The sequence below is a fragment of the Anolis carolinensis genome, unplaced genomic scaffold (assembly GCF_035594765.1).
Source record: "Anolis carolinensis isolate JA03-04 unplaced genomic scaffold, rAnoCar3.1.pri scaffold_35, whole genome shotgun sequence".
In the NCBI taxonomy this organism is placed as follows: Eukaryota; Metazoa; Chordata; class Lepidosauria; order Squamata; family Dactyloidae; genus Anolis; species Anolis carolinensis.
Genome location: NW_026943844.1, coordinates 129,559 through 143,958, shown reverse-complemented (window position 1 = coordinate 143,958; position 14,400 = coordinate 129,559). Strand labels below are relative to the sequence as shown.

Sequence of the window (14,400 nt, the reverse complement as noted above, 5' to 3'; positions counted from 1 at the left end):
CCTGCTACTAGAGCCTGTATGTGGCTCTGAGTTTCAGGGTCACTGACATTGATAAGACACCTGCGTCTCAGGACTCGGAGAAGAAACGGCTGCTGGACTTGGCGGGGAATTTGCGCGGGGTTTTACTGAGCGGGAAGAGACTTTTCAAATGAGGGGGAGGGTATATAAAGGATGGTTGGCCGGAGTATCCCATTCTTGGCTTTTCGGATGTTTATGTTTCCTGCAGTAAAGTTTCTGGTGATATCACAGAGAGTCTCGTGTGTTCATTCAGGAGCGGCTGTAGTGAGCTGACACTAAGCCAAGAATATAGACACCATCCCGCCGTAGCGGTGAGGTGTAACATGCAAGTGGAGGATGAAGAACTCTTGGGCGCAGGAGGAGGAAGGTCGGGAAGGGCCACTCCCGAGCCGGACGCTGAGTTCCACCAACTGGCGGCCCTGGCGTCATCCACCGCTTATGCCCAGCCAAATGGGGTAACCCAGAGGCGTGGAGTGGTGCGGGGAGACAGCACCGGAGGAGAGGAAGGTTCACCTTCCCCAGGCCCACAAAGGATGGTGTTTCTGGAGGAGAGGATGTCGGCGATGGAGACCACCCTGGCAGTAATGTCGAGGGCGATGGAGCGCCTGGCGTTTTTGGCGGAGCCAGAGAGAGGAAGGGAACTTCGGGCTGGCTCAATGTGGGACGTGAGCGTGGGAAGCAGCCAGGGCTTTGCAGACCTCCCAGCACCGAAGGGAAGGGAAATGCGAAAGGAGCCCGGCGCCCGGCCCAAGACCCAAACAAGCCTGACGCGGGTGGAGGAGAGTGACGACGAAGGGGAAAAGTCTCCGAGAATCCCGGCTACGCTCCCAGCTGAGACCCTAGTGCCCCTGGCGAATGCCGGGCGTGGCACAGGGCCAAGAGAAACAGCAGCGGGGCCCACTGGTCCGCAAGGGGGCTTGCGACGGGCGGAGAATTGGGGATTGCCACCACAGGGACCCCTACCGAGACGAGAGGAACTAAGGATCGAGTTTGGGGGAGAGTCCTCTGAACTGGATTTTTTCCTTACCACGGTGAGGGGCTATATGGAGGACAATGCTCACACTTTTAGAACGGAATCCAGCCGGATCCGGGCCATTGGCGCAGTGTTGAAGAGGGGAGCGGCTAGCTGGTACGTTCAGCTGCACGCGCGGCGCGACCCATGTCTGGGGTCAGTCCGACGCTTTATGGGGGCCCTGGAGACCCGTTTCCGAGATCCATTGGAGCAGATCCGGGCGAGGGAGAAGTTGAAGACCGTCTCCCAGGGGCAGAGGTCGGTGTCTGAGTATGCGGAGGAATTCCAATGCCTCGCCGAAAAGGTGCCGGAATGGTCTGCAGTGACAAAGATGGAACTCTTCAAAGAGGGGCTCAGGCGGGAGATCCTCTCCTGGGCGGTGCATCGTGATGAGCCTGACACACTGCGCGGATGGATTCAGCTGGCGGGGCGCGTCGAGACATCGCTGGCCCAGGCGAGGAGGCACCGAGGAGGGCTACAGCAACGGCCGCAGATGAAAGAGGGGAGCCGGAAGGAGGGATCAGCCCCAGCCGGGAGGAGAGCGGAGCCGACAGGGAACGTGAGCGCCAGCAGGAGTGGCTGCTTTGTGTGCGGCCGGTTGGGCCACAGAGCTGCCGAGTGCTGGCAGAGAAAAGGGGAAAGCGGAGGCCAGCCCAAACCAAGAGCCGTGGCAGGAAAACGCGCCGAGGAAGAAACACCGATGAGGCACCATTCGGGGGGGTTGGTAAGTCAGGACAAAGCTATGATAGTGGTCCCCATTCAGCTTGAAAATGGCAGCAAACAAGCAACCTGCAAAGCGTTTGTGGATTGTGGATGTTCCAGGAACATCATTTCCCCTGAATTAGCCGAGGGATTAGGATGCGAAAGAACGAACCTAGAATCCCCAATAGCATTTTCGCAGTTGGACGGATCCACAGCATCAGGATCGTTAGCTAGGTACAGTGCCGAAGAAGTAAAGTGTAAGATAGGGAGTTGGGAAGGAAAGGTGTCATTTGTGATATCACAAATAGCCAGCTATAATGTTATACTAGGCATGCCGTGGCTGGGGCAGGCCAACCTGCAAATCAACTGGGAGGATAAGAGCATGATTTTCGGGATGAGTTTGGAAGAAGGGAGCCAGGAAGTTGAGAGGGAGCCGGGGAAAAGGGGGGAGGAAGACTCTATCAGAATAGCAGAACTGGCAGATAAATTACCCCCAGAGTATCGGGATTTTGTGGACGTGTTTGACGAGAAGGAAGCAGACAATTTCCCACCGAAGCGGAGAGTTGAAGTGAAAATAGAGCTAGTCCCAGGAGCAGAGCTTCCCAAGGCAAAGATATACCCGATGTCGGCTAGGGAAAAGGAGGAACTGAGAAAGTACATTGATAAAAACCTAGCGAGAGGTTTCATAGAACCTTCGAACTCCCCTTTAGGGGCACCTGTGTTGTTTAGGAGGAAAAAGGACCAAACGCTGAGGCTCTGCATTGACTACAGGGGCCTGAATGCAATCAGTACTGTAAATAAATACCCTCTACCCTTAGTGAAGGACTTGATCGCCCAGTTATCGGAGGGACAGATATTCACTAAATTGGATTTAATTGAGGCTTACCATAAATTGCAGATCAAACCAGAGGACAGGTGGAAGACGGCCTTCTCCTGCGCCTTCGGATTATTCAATTATTGTGTGCTCCCATTCGGTTTATGCGGGGGAGGGGCCGCGTTCATGCAATTAATCAACGAAGTGTTGCATCCATTATTGTACAAGGGAGTCTTTATTTTTTTAGATGACATATTGATAATGTCTCGGACCAAGGAGCAACACGTAGAACTAGTCAGGGAAGTCCTACAAAAGTTGAGGGAAGCGAAGCTGTATGCGAAGCTTGCCAAGTGCGAATTCAATAAAGACCAGATAGACTTTCTGGGGTATAGGATTTCCTCCCAGGGAGTGGCGATGGACCCTGCGAAGGTGGAAGACGTAAGGGGGTGGGAAGCCCCCAGAACACGGAAGCAGCTGCAATCCTTCCTGGGGTTCGCAAACTTCTATAGAACATTTATCAAGGACTTCGCGCGCCTCACTTTGCCATTAACGGATTTGTTAAAGACTAAAGGCAGGGGAGAAACAGCCAAAGTGAAGGCCCCAGGGGCCAAACTGACCTGGACAATAGAATGCCAGGAAGCTTTCGAAGCCCTAAAAAAGCGTTTTACCGAGGAGCCTGTCCTACAGCGATGCGTCAGACCGGGCATATGGGGCAGTTCTGCTGCAGAAAGACGAGGGGGGGAACCTGAAGCCATGTGGCTATCTGTCGAAAAAATTTAGCGATACAGAAAAAAACTGGCCAATTTGGGAGAGAGAAGCCTTAGCGATTCTGAAAGCACTAGAGTGCTGGAGACACTTCCTGGAAGGAAGTGGAACACCGTTTGAGGTGTGGACTGATCATAGAAATTTACAGTATCTGAGATCCCCTCGTAAACTATCAGCGAAGCAGATTAGATGGGCCCAATATTTCAGCCGTTTTGATTTCAGACTCAAGTTCTTCCAGGGGAAACACAACATACTCGCTGACGCTCTCTCTCGGATGCCTCAGCACGGGGGAGGAATTCAGGAATCTGAGGGGAGCCTTTTCCTAGATAAGCAATGGGGCCTGGCAGTACTGACTCGAGCACAAGCAGCCAAAGAAAACAAACGCACTGCCATTTCCACGGGGGGAGGAGAAATATGGGAGGAAGAGTTGAAGCGAGCATATGGAATGGACAAATGGTTACAAACGAACAAAGAACAGGGAGAACTGTGTGGGGATTTGGTGTTTGTTAATAAGAAATTGTATATTCCTGAATGTTTAAGACAAGAAATGTTAAGGAAATGCCACGATAACAAGGGTGCAGGTCATCTAGGCCCCACCAGGACTATTAAACTGTTGGCCAAACAATGCTGGTGGCCCGGAATGAGGAAAGACGCCAGGGGATACGTCACGCAGTGTGAATTATGTGCAGAGGGCAAGACACCACCTGGGAAGCCCCAGGGGCTATTGCAGAAGGTGGTGGAGCCCATGAGGCCATGGGAATGCGTGGCAATGGATTTTGTAGGCGAACTACCCCCCAGCAGAGGCCACAGATACATTTGGACAATATTGGACCTATTCTCAAAACAGGCACACTTTGTGGCCCTGCCAAAACTCCCCTCAGCTGAAAAGCTCGCTGATTTGTATGTGAAGCATGTATATCGCCTACATGGGTGCCCCGACAAAATAATTAGCGACCGGGGAGTCCAATTCACTGCAAAATTTTGGGGAAAATTCTTACAGCTGTTAGGAGCGGAAAGGAATCTGAGCTCGGCTTTTCATCCCGCGACCAACGGGGGGGTCGAACGTACCCAACAGACACTGTGCCAGTTCTTGAGGATGTACACCAATTATAGACAGGACGATTGGGCGGACCTTCTTCCGTTTGCTGAGATGGCTTTTAACCGGGCCGTACATTCGGCCACAGGTCGTGCCCCATTCGAAATAGTATACGGACAGGAGGTGGCACCTTTCCCCAGGCTACCCGAGTGGAAGGAAGGAGAGGGCCAGACCGACAAGGAATGGCCGGCCAAAATTAAGCAAGGGTGGCAGACCGTGGTGGAGGCATTGCGGGAAACACAAAAGAAGTACAAGCTCTTTGCAGATCGTAGGCGCCGAGAGGGGGACAAATTGGGCGAAGGAGATCTGGTTTGGCTGAGCACAAAAAACCTGAAATTGGGGTTCCCATCTAAGAAATTGTCTCCACGCTATATAGGGCCGTTCAGGGTAGCGAAAAGAATAAACGAAGTGACCTATGAGCTGAAGCTACCCAAGGACCTAGGGAAGGTACACCCGGTATTCCATTGCAGCCTGTTAAAAAAGTATAAAGGAACTCTGGACAGCGGAGAACAATAGTTGTGTTTAATCTTTTCCTTCCAGGACGAAGGGGAGGAGGACGCCATGTCAGAACCCTGCTACTAGAGCCTGTATGTGGCTCTGAGTTTCAGGGTCACTGACATTGATAAGACACCTGCGTCTCAGGACTCGGAGAAGAAACGGCTGCTGGACTTGGCGGGGAATTTGCGCGGGGTTTTACTGAGCGGGAAGAGACTTTTCAAATGAGGGGGAGGGTATATAAAGGATGGTTGGCCGGAGTATCCCATTCTTGGCTTTTCGGATGTTTATGTTTCCTGCAGTAAAGTTTCTGGTGATATCACAGAGAGTCTCGTGTGTTCATTCAGGAGCGGCTGTGGTGAGCTGACATGTCTGTATCTCTCGTAACAGGTGGATTTACCCTCTGTTTGGCTTGTAAAACTCAATGACTGTGCTGCGCAATGATCCCTGTCTAAAATGTGTGCAATGTTTGGAAAGCTCTGTTTTAAGGAGTAACTGCAAAGACAAATGTCGGTAATGACTTCTTCGCACCCGACGCAGCTGACGCATGGCAACCTTCCCGGATTCGAAAGGTCCCAAAGAAAGAACACGATCAAATGGCAGTCCATCAACAGGGCACAAAAGGCACTTTTGGAGGAGTATTGACATACTCTTTGAGTCATTAGAAGACAGAACTCACATGGTGGGTGCCCAGGGACGTAGCTATGGATGGGACAGAAGGAAGGCATAGGTGGAGTGTCCCTTCTCCAGAATTCCCCAATCTGAAAATACTTCTGAGATAGTGACATCTTTGCTTTCTGATGTTTCCATGTATACCATAGAGGTTTTTCTTTAAAATATAGAGGAATTTAGAGGAATTTTCAAATTGACAAAATTGCAAAAGCTTTAGGTTTCAGCTGCCGCCAAAGTATAGAGGATTCGAACTCGCTACCTCTACTAATGTTGCCACCAATGTTATATTCAGGAGCCTCTTCTATGTTAGGATATAGAGAGAATCACACAAGACACTTTATGTGAGGAAAAACAAGTTGTTGTTTATTTGTATTTGCACAGTAAAGATGTGTAGCGGTTTCGATAACAAGTTAGGCTCTTATCTTACAAACCATGGTTTTATAACTTGGATTCTGTGGAAATATGTTCTTTCACACAGGAAACACAAACAGGACAATTTAAACTTTCAAATCCACTTATCCTGGGATTTAACACCAACACTCTAGACTATAGAGTCACAATATAGTTCTCAGCGCTTCCTTTCCTGAAGGCTTTTAACTATATTCTGCAAAGAGGCTTCCTCTTAAAAGCACAGTTCCCAAAACCTATCCCTATCTTTGCACTTCAAAAACCAACTCTCTAACTGACTGAATTCCAACCTGAACTGAACTTTCTTCTCCTGCATAGCTCCAACTGTCATTTTGACTCCGCCCATCTCCAGTTACTAAGCAACTTCTCCCCATTTGCATTAGCCAATCAGACTGCACTTACAGTAATGGATGCCTGATCACTCCTCCTCCTTGCTCTGTTGAACTTTTGCAAGCAAGGCCTGCAAATGGACAGACACCAGCCCTGCAAGACAGGCCACTCACCATCAACCCTGTAAGGTAGGCAAGATCCATTACATATACACAGTTTGTCTCCTGCATAAAATTATTCAAAATATGGTGTGTAAAATTACCCCCAGTCTATGCATATAAGGCAGGCATGGCAAACTTGGGCCCTCCAGGTGTTTTGGACTTCAACTTCCACCATTCAACTGGAGATGGGTGGAGCCAAAGTGACAGTTGGAGCTATGCAGGAGAAGAAAGTTCAGTTCAGTTTGGAATTCAGTCAGTTAGAGTTGGTTTTTGAAGTGTGAAGATAGAGATAGGTTTTGGGAACTGTGCTTTTAAAAGGAAGCCTCTTTGAGGAATATAGTTAAAAGCCTTCAGGAAAGGAATGGCTGAGAACTATACTGTGACTCTATAGTCTAGAGTGTCTATGCGTATAAGGCAGGCATGGCAAACTTGGGCCCTCCAGTTGTTTTGGGCTTCAACTCCCACCATTCCTAACAGCCTCGGGTCCTTTTCTTTTCACCCTCAGCCGCTTAAGGACCAAGCCGGTGGAACACATCACAGCCAAAATATGGAGCTACATCATATTTGCAATTTTCCAAGGGTGTGGAATTAATACACTGGGTACCACTTGAACTATGGGATCCTGGGAGTTGTAGTTTCACAAGGTCTTGATTCTTCTCTTCTCAAACGTGCTCACCAAACATTTACTGTAAATACTCAAGTATAAGGCTAGTTTTTCAGCCCTTTTTTTAAGACTGAAAAAGCCTTCCTTGGCTTATACTCGGGTGAGGGTCCTGGTTGGCTTATATTTGGGTCATATATGGTACATTTATTTTTTTCTCTATTATTATTGGTATTATTACATTCATTATTTTTCTCTATTATTATTGCTACTATTACATTTATTTTACTTTATTATTATTATTAATACATTTATTATTTCACTCTGATATTATTATTGTTATTGCATTTATTATTTTACTCTATTTATTATTACTTGTATTATTTTCCTATATTTATTACTATTATTATTATTATTATTATTACATGTATTATTTTACTCTATTATTATTGAAAGGATACATAAGCACATTTACATTGAAGAAGATGAGAATAATGATTTGATCAGAGTTGGACAGTCTTATCTTAAATTTGAGCTTTCTGTAAATATTCAAAAACATTTAACCTACTGATGCCTCAATTAATGTGATTTTATTGGTATCTATTTTTATTTCTGAAATTTACCACCCTCGGCTTATACTGGAGTCAACGTTTTCCCAGTTTTTTTGTGGTAAAATAAGGTGCCTCGGCTTATATTCGGGTCGGCTTATACTCGAGTATATATGGTATATGGTTTTAAATATATTGCCATCTGCTTTGAACCCCGTTAATGGGAGATAGGTAGCATATATGTGAAAGGAGGAGAAGAGGAAAATTCCCCCAGCTAGGAAGCAGCTAGTTTTGGAAGCTGCAAGGCCATTCAAGGTGGCCAATTGCAACATTCACACTTGCCTCAAACAGAGAAGAGTTCTTTCTCCCATCCTGGATATTATTCCACTCAGATATATAAACCCCATTGGCCTAGTTTCCAACAGAGCTCACAACCTCTGAGGATACCTACCATAGATGTGGGAGAAACGTCAGAAGAAAATGTTTCTGGAACATGGCCAGAAAGCCCGGAAAACTCACAGCAACCCAATGATTTCGGCCATGAAAGCCTTCGACAGCACTATATCATGTTGAATCCTAGATACAAGCTGCTGCTTCTGGCTTCCATGTGCCCCACAGACTTCAGGGCCTCGCAACTTCGCAAGGAATGTTGCGGCACATGTGACTAAATGTCCGTCTCCGCCAGAGACGCACTGCCAGGCGCCAAGGCCCCATGCGCAGCGGTCTCCACACACGGGACTCCGCCGACACTTGAAACCCACAGGCGACTGCCATGGCAGAGCTGCACACTGGACACATTTGGATCAGGGGAACATTAATCACTTGCACATTCAATGCCTGGATAGTTGAAAAGCATGACATGAGAACATGTTTAATGTCTCAGCAAAGCAGGATCCCAGAAACCACACAGTTCTAGTCTTGGAACCTCTCCAGATTCCTTTTGGTGGAGTTGGTTGTTTGTTTTCAATTCCCCTTAAGCTATAAACAAGAGATCTTCATTGTCCAACTCATTGTCCTCTTCAGGTCTTGCAAATTCGTTTCTGGGACTCACAGGTGCAGAGTTGGTGCCGTCTGACACCACTTTAACGGTCTTGGCTCAATGCGATAAAATCCTGGGATTTGTAGTTTTCCAAGGTCTTGGATCTTCTCTAGCCAAAAGTGCTGGTGCCTCGTCAAAATACAGCTCCCAGGGCTCCATACCTTTGAGCCATGGCAGTTTGACACTTGAGATGTCCTGCCACAATGCTATGGAATCCTGGGAGTTGCAGTTCTCCAAGGTCTTGAATCTTCTCTAGCCAAAAGTGCTGGTGTCTCGTCAAAATTCAGCTCCCAGGGCTCCATACCTTTGAGCCATGGCAGTTTGACACTTGAGATGTCCTGCCACAATGCTATGGAATCCTGGGAGTTGCAGTTCTCCAAGGTCTTGAATCTTCTCTAGCCAAAAGTGCTGGTGTCTCGTCAAAATTCAGCTCCCAGGGCTCCATACCTTTGAGCCATGGCAGTTTGACACTTGAGATGTCCTGCCACAATGCTATGGAATCCTGGGAGTTGCAGTTCTCCAAGGTCTTGAATCTTCTCTAGCCAAAAGTGCTGGTGTCTCGTCAAAATTCAGCTCCCAGGGCTCCATACCTTTGAGCCATGGCAGTTTGACACTTGAGATGTCCTGCCACAATGCTATGGAACCCTGGGACTTGTAGCTTTCCAAGGTCTTGGATCTTCTCTAGCCAAAAGTGCTGGTGCCTCGTCAAAATACAGCTCCCAGGGCTCCATACCTTTGAGCCATGGCAGTTTGACACTTGAGATGTCCTGCCACAATGCTATGGAATCCTGGGAGTTGCAGTTCTCCAAGGTCTTGAATCTTCTCTAGCCAAAAGTGCTGGTGTCTCGTCAAAATTCAGCTCCCAGGGCTCCATAACTTTGAGCCGCGGCAGTTTGACATTTGAGATGTCCTGCCACAATGCTATGGAACCCTGGGACTTGTAGCTTTCCAAGGCCTTGAATTTTCTCTAGCCAAAAGTGCTGGTGTCTCCTCAAAATACAGCTCCCAGAGCTCCATACCTTTGAGCCGTGGCAGTTGAAGTGGTCTCGAACGACATTAATTCCACAGTGCAGATGTGCCTTTGGTGTTTTTGGATGCTACTCAAAGCAGGTCCGTGAACTCTTTTGCCAATTAGACCCCTCCCAATTATTTTCCAAGCCAAAAAATGTGTGGAAAAAATGAATTACTTTTCCTGAAAGTCTCCAGTATGTTGCACAATTCACTTCTCAAATATTTTATAGGTCCCCTCAGCACCATTGCAGCCTTTGAGACATTAGAAGTGGATTTCCAGGAGTTTGTGGTTTCTTTGTCCTTCTGATTTTCCACTCTTCTCCTGTCTGACTGACTCAGACAAAAACCTCCCTCTTTGGGTGCATCCACACCAGGCATAGGCAAACTTGGGCTCTCCAGGTGTTTTGGACTTCAACTACCACCATTCCTAACAGCCTCAGGCCTTTTCCTTCTCATCCTCAGCTGCTTAAGCTGCTTAGCAACTGGAGATGGGTGAAGCCAAAGTGACAGTTGGAGCTATGCAGCAGAAGAAAGTTCAGTTCAGTTTGGAATTCAGTCAGTTAGAGATATGGTTTTTGAAGTGTGAAGATAGAGATAGGTTTTGGGAACTGTGCTTTTAAAAGGAAGCCTCTTTGAGGAATATAGTTAAAAGCCTTCAGGAAAGGAAGGGCTGAGAACTATATTGTCTAGAGCAGGGGTCTCCAAACTTTTTAAGACTCTGGAGGGGCTGAATTATCATTTGAAAAAAAAATACAAACAAATTCCTATGCATACTGCACATGTCTTATTTGTAGTGCAACAACAACAACAACGAAAGAACAATACAATATTTAAAAATGAAAACAATTTTAACCAACATAAACCTATCAGGATTTCAATGGAAAGTGTAGGCCTGCTTCTGGCCAATGAGATAGTCAAGTTAATTAGGATTGTTGTTGCTGTGTGCTTCAAGTCATTTCAGACTTTGGGCGAGCCTAAGTCTAAAATTAATTACTTATTTACTGCATTTATTTACTACATTTATATCCCATCCTTCTCACCCCAAAGGGGACTCAGAGCAGCTGTATGTACATACAATATATTATATTATTAGCATAACACAATATTAGCATTATATATTACTATATTGAACTATACCACTATACTATTATATAATATGTAATATATAGCATATAATTAATATTATTATATGGTATTTCTATTAGTATTATATTGTATAACATAAGATTATTATCAATATTATATGTATATACAATATATTATATTATTAAAACTGATATAAAAATATTATATTATAAATTAGGGCGAGGGCCAGGTAAATGACCTTGGAGGGCCGCATCCGGCCCCCGGGCCTTAGTTTGGGGACCCCTGCTCTAGAGTGTCTATGCGTATAAGGCAGGCATGGCAAACTTGGGCCCTCCAGTTGTTTTGGACTTCAACTCCCACCATTCCTAACCGGCTTGGTGCTCTCGCTCAAATGCATTGCCTGTGGTTGGGTGTATTCTAGAGAATCCTACAATTGGAAGAAACCTCAAGGGCCATCCAGTCCGACCCCATTCTGCCAAGACAGGAAGACACAAAGCCCTCTCAACAGATGGCCATGCAGCCTAAGCTTAAGAAGCCGGCCAAAGATGGACACCTGTCTCTGCATTTCACGCATCTCGTCTCCTTTCCGGGCTTGAATAAGGAAGTCTTTCATGGAGGTCAACTTTCCAAATTGGCCTTGAATGAGCATGAAATGCCGGAATCGCCATGCCCAAACCATGACTAAACGGTGACAGAAGAGACCCAAAAAGGCCAACAAAGGGAGCGTGGAGAAGGCACTGGCTCACCTGTTGACAAAGATTAAACTCCAAACTCAAGGGTTGATCTGTGTGGGTCAATTATTATTATTATGGGATGGGGTGGGAGACCTTCCCGGATGTCTTGCAAACGCTTTTGACGCTTTTGACGAGAGAGAGAGACAGGTTCTGATGCAAACCCAGCAGGTGCCAGCTGTCTCTGGTGTCATTCGAACCCTGACTTTCTCCAAGGATGAATGACCACACAGGATTTGCTCACTTCCCCAATGCACTTGTACTACTGGATGAGCATGAACCAATGCAAGGGAATCCAGGGATTTCTAGTCTGGTTGGGCACCAGAGAGGGATAAAGACCGTGTCCAATTACAACTCCCATTGCTGCTGTTGTTATTGTTGTTATTATTTGGAGTTTAGTGAGACAATATCTTTCTTTGACAGAGCTAAAGGCTGTGTCTAAATACAACTTCCGTTGTTGTTGTTTGGAGTTTGGAGAGACGCCAGCTTTCTTTGGCAAAGACGGCTCAAGACCTCATCAGACTATAACTCCCATGATTTGTTGTTATTACTACTACTAAGATTTGTAGAAGGCAAAAGACCCCATCAAACTACAACTCCCAGAATTTGTTGTTATTACTACTACTAAGATTTGTAGAAGGCGAAAGACCCCATCAAACTACAACTCCCAGGATTTGTTGTTATTACTACTACTAAGATTTGTAGAAGGCGAAAGACCCTATCAAACTACAACTCCCAGGATTTGTTGTTATTACTACTACTAAGATTTGTAGAAGGCAAAAGACCCCATCAAACTACAACTCCCAGAATTTGTTGTTATTACTACTACTAAGATTTGTAGAAGGCGAAAGACCCTATCAAACTACAACTCCCAGGATTTGTTGTTATTACTACTACTAAGATTTGTAGAAGGCGAAAGACCCTATCAAACTACAACTCCCAGGATTTGTTGTTATTACTACTACTAAGATTTGTAGAAGGCAAAAGACCCCCATCAAACTACAACTCCCAGGATTTGTTGTTATTACTACTACTAAGATTTGTAGAAGGCGAAAGATGTCACAAACTACAGCTCCCAGGATTTGTTGTTATTACTACTACTAAGATTTGTAGAAGGCTCAAGACTTCATCATACTACAACTCCCAAGATTTGTTGTTTTTACTACTACGAAGATTTGTAGAAGGTGAAAGACCTCATCAAACTACAACTCCCAGGATTAGTTGTTACTACTACTAAGATTTGTAGAAGGCGAAAGGCCCCATCAAACTACAACTCTCAGGATTTGTTGTTATTGCTACTACTAAGATTTGTAGAAGGCGAAAGACCTCACCAAACTACAACTCCCAGGATTTGTTGTTATTACTACTACTACTAAGATTTGCAGAAGGTTCAAGACCTCACCAAACTACAACTCCCAGGATTTGTTGTTATTGCTACTACTAAGATTTGTAGAAGGCTCAAGACCCCATCAAACTACAACTCCCGGGATTTGTTATTAGTATTATTGACATTTGTAGTTTGGTGAGGTACCAATCCTCTTTGGCAAAGAGGGATAAAAGCCTTGTGAAACTACAACTCCCAGGGTTCGCAATTCAGAGAAGCAATAATAACAATAATAATAATAATAATAATAATAATAATATATTTCTTTCAAGAGAGATAAAGTGAGGTGTAAATAAATAATAATAATAATAATACATTTCTTTCAAGAGAGATAAAGTGAAGTGTAAATAAATGTAATAATAATAATAATAATAATAATAATAATAATAATAATAATAATAATAATGGCACTCTTCAGTAGAGAAGGCGAAAGACCTTGTCAAACTATAGTTCCCCATTATTTGAGTCTCCGGTTGCTATGAGTCTCCTTCAAGAGAGATAAAGTGAGATGTAAATAAATGTAATAATAATAATAATAATAATAATAATAATAATAATAATAATAATAATGGCACTCTTCTGCAGAGAAGGCGAAAGACCTTGTCAAACTACAATTCCCATTATTTGAGTCTCCGGTTGCTATGAGTCTCCTTCAAGAGAGATAAAGTGAGGTGTAAATATAAACATAGTAGTAATAATAATAATAATAATAATAATAATAATAATAATGGCACTCTTCTGCAGAGAAGGCAAAAGACCTTGTCAAACTACAATTCCCATTATTTGAGTCTCCGGTTGCTATGAGTCTCCTTCAAGAGAGATAAAGTGAGGTGTAAATATAAACGTAGTAATAATAATAATAATAATAGTAATAATGGCACTCTTCTGCAGAGAAGGCGAAAGACCTTGTCAAACTACAATTCCCATTATTTGAGTCTCCGGTTGCTATGAGTCTCCTTCAAGAGAGATAAAGTGAGGTGTAAATATAAACGTAGTAATAATAATAATAATAATAGTAATAATGGCACTCTTCTGCAGAGAAGGCGAAAGACCTTGTCAAACTACAATTCCCATTATTTGAGTCTCCGGTTGCTATGAGTCTCCTTCAAGAGAGATAAAGTGAGGTGTAAATATAAACGTAGTAGTAATAATAATAATAATAATAATAATAATAGTAATAATGGCACTCTTCTGCAGAGAAGGCGAACGACCTTGTCAAACTACAATTCCCATTATTTGAGTCTCCGGTTGCTATGAGTCTCCTTCAAGAGAGATAAAGTGAGGTGTAAATATAAACGTAGTAATAATAATAATAATAATAATAGTAATAATGGCACTCTTCTGCAGAGAAGGCGAACGACCTTGTCAAACTACAATTCCCATTATTTGAGTCTCCAGCCACTTTGCATCTCCTTTGGGAGAGATAAAGCAGTGTAATAATAATAATAATAATAATAATAATAATAATAATAATAATAATAATGGCACTCTTCAGCAGAGAAGGCGACAGACCTTGTCAAACTTCAA

At 44.6% G+C, this 14,400-nt stretch overlaps 1 protein-coding gene across 1 annotated transcript in view; it reads right to left on the bottom strand.

Annotated features, from left to right (window-relative positions):
- LOC100560751 (DNA excision repair protein ERCC-6-like) overlaps positions 1-11,699 on the bottom strand; it is a 32,840-nt gene extending 21,141 nt beyond the window's left edge. The window contains exon 1 of the mRNA XM_062966843.1: positions 11,505-11,699. The gene's annotated coding sequence lies outside the window, so the exon portion shown is untranslated. The remainder of the gene's footprint in view (positions 1-11,504) is intronic.
- Between the last annotated feature and the right edge of the window lie 2,701 nt (positions 11,700-14,400).